The sequence below is a fragment of the Toxorhynchites rutilus genome, chromosome 2, assembly GCF_029784135.1.
Source record: "Toxorhynchites rutilus septentrionalis strain SRP chromosome 2, ASM2978413v1, whole genome shotgun sequence".
Lineage (NCBI taxonomy): Eukaryota > Metazoa > Arthropoda > Insecta > Diptera > Culicidae > Toxorhynchites > Toxorhynchites rutilus.
The window spans coordinates 132,214,254-132,221,061 of record NC_073745.1 but is presented as its reverse complement, the minus strand read 5'-3'; positions in this window follow the sequence as shown (position 1 = coordinate 132,221,061).

Below are 6,808 nucleotides of genomic sequence, written 5' to 3'. Positions count from 1 at the left end.
ATGACATGACGATTGAATTAAATGTGATAGATAAAATGGTAAGAAACATGGAATGGAATTTTATTAATCAAAGAATCCGCAAAAAACCTTGGATGAGGTTAATCATATCATCCTTTTATCTATTACTCCATATCTCTTGGGATCAGTGATAGAGATAAATGTCAACAAGTAGTTTGATTCATTTACGCAACAAAAATTGTATAGAATTTGATTTCGAAATATTCTCGATGGTAGCATTTTGAGTAATCTGAACAGTGATAGTTCAGAATATACCATTTAGAAGAATTGAAGAGAGAACCTCATTATGAACGAAATACTTTACATAGCGGGCAGTGACATCAACGCTTTCAACGTCACTTCAGATAATGGACAATTTCGACATGTTTTGTCGAAAGTTGATATGAAAATTTGTGATAAGATAATTGTCGCCTACACCGATCGACTGATATGATTATTGGCTTCAAGTGAAATATGCGATATTCACATGGGAAAAACAAACGTTTTTAAAAACGTTCACGGCTGTAATTTTCATCGATATCGATTTATATGACACATTTGAAGTTATGGGGTGAATCAAATGTCAATACATTCAGGATGTTACTTTTTTAAAATATATATGTGGAACTGTACAGACTAGATCTCCGTTAACTCATTTTTTACTATCAACTATTATAAGACAAACTTCTCATTTCCTCTCGATAGAGACATAAAAATATTGGTAAAAGGTGTATAATTTCTGAATATTATCCACATCCGTAACGCATATTTCCGTATCATAATTTTTTGGTTGGTATGGAACAAAAATATTACGTTTTTTAACAAATTGTATTTTTTTGTAATAGTTTAGCAGCAGTTTGTCTGAATTTGTCAATAAACTGGTCCAAAAATAACCTCTTTTCTAACATATTTCGCTTGTATTACGTGTTTTGGTGATTTCTCTGGATTTACGAGTGAACACTTTATTCTGTATGAGTAACTTATTTTCATCAAACTAGGTTGAACGCTGTGTTTTCTGAAATCATATTGTTTCTATTCTCGTATATGTACGAAGATTCTCTACTTTGTACACCCGATTCGCCCGTTTATTTGGCATTTCTTTTGCTCCTTCTTGAGTGGTACTAACGTTTTCAGAGGAACTCTTGACAATTGACGAATTTACGCAAAGCTGAACCAGCTCATGCGACATCTACATTAGAGCTCAGAACCACAAAAGTGAGGGCGTTTGTTTATTTTACGCACTGAAAAGCAAGATTCGGTGGTGGTTATCCATTTTATTTCATTTTAGATTCATTTCAGCCATTTAATGTCGTCAGTATATGGTTTGAAAGTTGGAGTTTTGTATATTTACGATGGTTTCAACACGCGATTTGACCAAAGTCATAGATAATCTTCGAAAATTTTAAGTTTGACAATGCCTAGCGGTTTTTGATACTATGGATAATTGCGATGAAATCGATATCATATCAAATTGGCTGATATCATTGATTATGTAGGGGCCGATACGAGAAGGATTTGCAGTATTTTAGCGCAAAACACCCTATTCATCGTTCACTTAGTTTAAAAAAATTAAAGTTACAATACTTATAACAAGCCATTCCTCGTAATATACATAGCACATTGTAAAATGATGATTTTGTAACCTTTTCAGCGTGGAAAGAATACATGAGACCGGGAAATTTGAAGATAAATTCTGATTTTTCTAGAAAATTTGAACGAATTTCGTACCAAAAAAAAAACAAAATATCATTTTACTCGCTGCGTCATCTGGTTGTAAATCCAACGTAAATTCGTCAATACCACTGGGAAAAAATCGTATCTATCCACCGTGCATATAATTCCATCCAAAGCAAGTAAAAAATGAAGAAAAACGCATTGTGTAGCAAGCCTCACCCCTGTGCACAGTGGGGAATCGCTGGCCATCAGGCAAAAAACGAAATTGGCGTCAGCTGTTCCGTAATATTTTTCCTTTCTTGCTATAATATTCAAGTGCTTAAATCCCACATTTGCAATATCATCAAATATGATTTTTGTATGACTTTTCAAAGCTTGGCATATTGACATTTTTGACAATTTTTTGTACATTACTTTGAAACACTCTGCAACTTCAATGATAGCTTGGATTTTTTGGCCTCAAATAAAAAGTGTTCCGAAAAACCATACAAAACAAATCTCTTTTATTAGATATTGTAAAAAAACTGATCATAGTAGGCCTGACCCAAAAAAAAATCATGAAAAACTGTGATTTCTTGTAAAAAACCGGCCTAAAAGTTTTGTTGCCGCAGTTTGCCGCGGTTGTGACTACATTCAAAATTTCTGCGCGAATTACCGTTTTAGTGAGAAAAGCGATAGCAAATTTATTTCATTTTATTTTTATTAATACTAAAATTTTATCTTGGATCCAATTAAATCAAATTCATAACATTCCATTTATGAACATTTTTGTATCACAGTAATCTGTAGAGGATGAAATATAAATTAGGGCTAAACAGCATTAAAAAGTTATAAAAAAGCTTAAAAAGATTAAAATTAATAAAAGTAGGGCAGTTTAAAATGGAATAAAAGTAGGGCAGAGTAAAAAACAAAATTTTGGAATAGAAATCCCATCAAACCAATTTATCACTCAGAGCATATTGAAAACCATATCTATTGAAAACATTCTGTCCTTTTCAATTGTTGAACAAGCTTCACTATCACACAAACTGATTAAACAATAGTTCGTTTGCAGATTGATTTTACTTCGTACTCCTCTGCAAACATAAGCAAAGCAAGGCAATACCGCATCTCCTCAGTTTCATTTGCAACGTTGTGTGATTCAAGTATCAATGTTTCTACGATTCGTTCAAAATAGATATCAGATATATTTAGAAAATCAAATTCATAACTTCGTTGATTTTTATTATGGAGGCCATAACATCAGCGATACCACACAATTCAACGTCGAGTAAGTTGTTTATTCATAGTTTGATACATGTATTTTAATATCCTTTTCAACCAAAGGAACCGGATTAGGAAGACAACAAATCTATGAAACAACGAAGCATCGAAAATCACAAGACGAAATGAAAAAGCAGTGAAAGGAATTTTTCCTGCTGATAAGTGAAATGAATTCCAAATTTGTAACAAACTTCTAGATGAAGTAATATTTTCATTGAAGGACACAGTCGTTGAATCAGGAAAAGATTTTTAAGAATCTGATGGCAGTTATGAATAAGAAGAAGAAGAAGATTGTTGTTTTGATTTCTTTTGTTTTTCATTCATTGTATTAATTTCTAATCTAAAAATATATCTTATATTTATAGCTAAATTTATTTGAGGGGTCGTCACTAACCTACGTTATATTTTTCAATACACAATGAGTTTACTTGTGCTCAAAGATCATAAAAATGTATAGAAAAGTATGTAAACAATACTGCGTAGAATATGGTGCCATAAAATCCAAAAACAATTGGATAACGTCCTTTATGGGCGGCCCCAAATAAAAAATGTCAGATTCGTGTTCAGTATCCCAGAATTTTGTAAACACCATGTTTTTTTAAATTTAACGACACTTTTTTTTGCTTGGTCAGCCTTTGTATGTCGCCTCACTGTGCAATAGGGCCCTTTTCAGGGCTCCCAAACCTTCAGTTATTTCAAAAAGGTTCGATGCATTCCAAAGTATTTTATAGTTTGTTTGACGGGTTGGTGTTAACATTCAAAGTGGCGTTGAAGAACAGCGCATTTCAAGCCGGATATAAAAAAAGTATTTTCCAGCAATGAGACCTGTGTCCTTTGGTGGAAAACGGAAGGTGAAAATTTATTCCGCTGCGGTTGCTGTCGTCACCGCCGTCGCCATTACACATCCAATTCTGTTTGGATTTTCTGTTCCCGTTGCACGAAAAGTTGCTGCATACTATAACATGTGTATTATTTCTTTAGGAAATTGAGTTTTTGGGTTTTTGAGAACGTCGAAGATATTATTTTGGATATTCAATAAGTTCAGTGTCGCTTTAGACATCAACATCATAAAGACATCAAATGATAGTAATTTGACATTTTCTCAGATTGAAATTTTATTTTTTTGTGAAGCGTACGCGCCCAATATATTACAATTAACACAATGTAATACAATTAATACAAATGAATGCTATCACTAACGGCCCATTGTGAGTGCCACTCACTATTTGTTCTAAAGAGTTCTTTTGAGTGTGCCTTTATGGGACCTGAATGCTCTTAGTTTTGTACGTATGTGTGTGTGTGTGAAATGAATCCTCTATTTGATTTTGTCGTTTGTTCTTCAGTTCTCAAAATGGCCTCGACGCAAAAAAAATAGTCGCGTTACGTGAAAATTCAAATTACTTGCACATGAAGTCGGTCTTCAGCTTTCGGGCCAGCATTACACGGCAACTGGAAGAGGAATGCCAAATCAGAAAACAGGGCACGCTTTTATTAGCTTGAGCTTCAGCTAGGGTAGACTATACACTTCGTAGTTGCTTTCCGTGATTGTCGTGAACCAGCGAAAATGCACATAGAACCTTAATGACGCCTGGGAGTAGCTTATCTTTTCATTGTGCAAGTTTCGATGACTCGAGCTTTAAATACTCAATAACGACGCAGGTCACGTCCTTACAGTCAGTGTTGCCACACTTTAATCTGTATAAGAAGGGTTGAAAATCTTACTCATCTGTACTTTTTTTTTTCCAAAAATCTGTTCCATCGAAAATATTCGTTGTAGAGAAAAAAAACTAATATATTAGCATGAAAAATACTCATTTATTTACTTCAAATACTAAATTCAAATTTGCAAGTCATTCGCGTGTTTGATGATGCTTATACCTATTTTTATAAATCTAGATGGCATACTATCATTTATTAAAATTTTCGTGCTGTACGATGTTTAATCAAATCTTTTGAATTCAAAATAGCTTTCATCGTATGGCTAAGCCAATGTGCCGATTTCGAAGTTTATTTTTGTTCTGATTGTATTTAGAAAAAAATCGCTGGATAGTTTCTGATCAGTGAACCATAGTGAGAACGTAACAACAAAACATCGAAGTGTCGAAAAGGCGAGCGAACCGTCAATTCTATTTAGACATCTATGTTCGTTTTCTGAGACTGTGATTTCCTTATAGAGTTATTAACGAGTGTTGAATAAAAAATGAGAATTTTTTCAATACCTTTCAGTAACTCAAATAAAGAGCGTAAAATTTTCTTTCTCCAAGAAAATTGCTCTTTGGGCTCCCTAGAAACAGTAGGCGTGTTTGGTTTTGCTAGTTTGAATTCAGTCAAAGCAAAGATTGTACGGTTCTACGAAACGCATTTCCAGCAAGGAAAAAAGTTCACGGTGGCACATTTTAAGGAAGAAAATGTACCTGTCAGTACGGTATATACGGGTTCCCTGAACGTAGAGCGGAAGGTCGGAAGTGGTGACGATAATGACGAAGCAGAGGAAGACATCGTTAAAGAAGCTGTTTGACAACAAGGACGCAATCAGCCTGCATGACGCCGGTCGGAAATATGGCTGCTCCCACGTATTGATCCATCGGACCCTCAAGATGGAAGGAATCGTCTGCAGGAAGAAGACGAGGTCGCCTGAATATACGGAGGAGCAGATTGAGACGGTTAAATCACATTGTCGGTGGAAGACCAAAAAATACCGCGGGACGTCTTTCGTTCTGGACGACGAAAGCTATTTTCCGCTGTCCAAAACGCATATTCCAGGAAATGATAATTACTACTCCAGCGACAAGTCATCCACACCGCCTGAAGTGAAATACAAGTTCAAGCACAAGTTTGGAAAAAAGGTTATGTTGTACATCGCCATTTCCGACCAGGGCATTTCAAAGCCTTGGTTTAAGCCGAGCGGTCTGGCAATCAACCAAGAAATCTATCGAGAAAAGTGCCTCGATAAAATCCTGCTGCCGTTCCTGAACGAGCATCACGCGGATGGGAAGTATGTCTTCTGGCCGGACAAGGCGTCTTTCCATTACGCCAATTCCATTTTTCGGCGTAAGCCATTTGAATTTCTGAAGAAAGCAACGCAAGACAATCATTCGTCCCCTTGCCCCTGCGGAACCCATATTGTGTATCTGAGAGTAGGCCATTCGTTTCAACCCAACGATCAAGGCGAAACAAGATCATTTTCTCCAACAATTTCCGTATACAAGACAGCATTGCTATTGGGCGGTACGAATTGAAGTCGGACGCGTTTTTTCCGGGTTTTTTAATAGCTATAACTCGCACTTGTCTCCAATCAGGACAAACCTTCCGTGCAAAATTAAAAATCCATCGATGTGAATATTCCTCGCTTTCATTCGATGAAGAGCGATTTCTCATGTTTCGAGCCAATTTCCATAATTTTTTCATTGACGTTTCTCGTGATAAACCTCCCACGAAATTTCGCCAATAAGCACGTTTTTTCCCTTCGATCAAATTTTTGAACTGATTCTCAAGGGCTAAATACGTTTGAAAATTTTCAGGGGTTCCACGTTTCCGAAAAGCTTTAAATGCATTCGATTTTTCTATATAAAGCTTGGAACATTGGCTATCCCACCATAGATTGGGAGGCCTTCGGCAAATGGTGGAACCTGGGATGGGTTTCGTTTGAGCGCAAACCGCGCTGTCATAGATCAAACGAGAAAGGAAGTTATACTCCTCCAATGGAGGTAAACCATCTCTGGAATTGATGGCTAGAGCAATCGCGTCCGCATATTTTTTCCAGTCAATGTGTCTTGTGAGGTCATATGCCATGTTTATAGATTCAGAAGAATTCGACCCAATGGTGATGGAAATTTTGATTGGCAAGTGATCACTACCGTTGGGGTCCTGGATT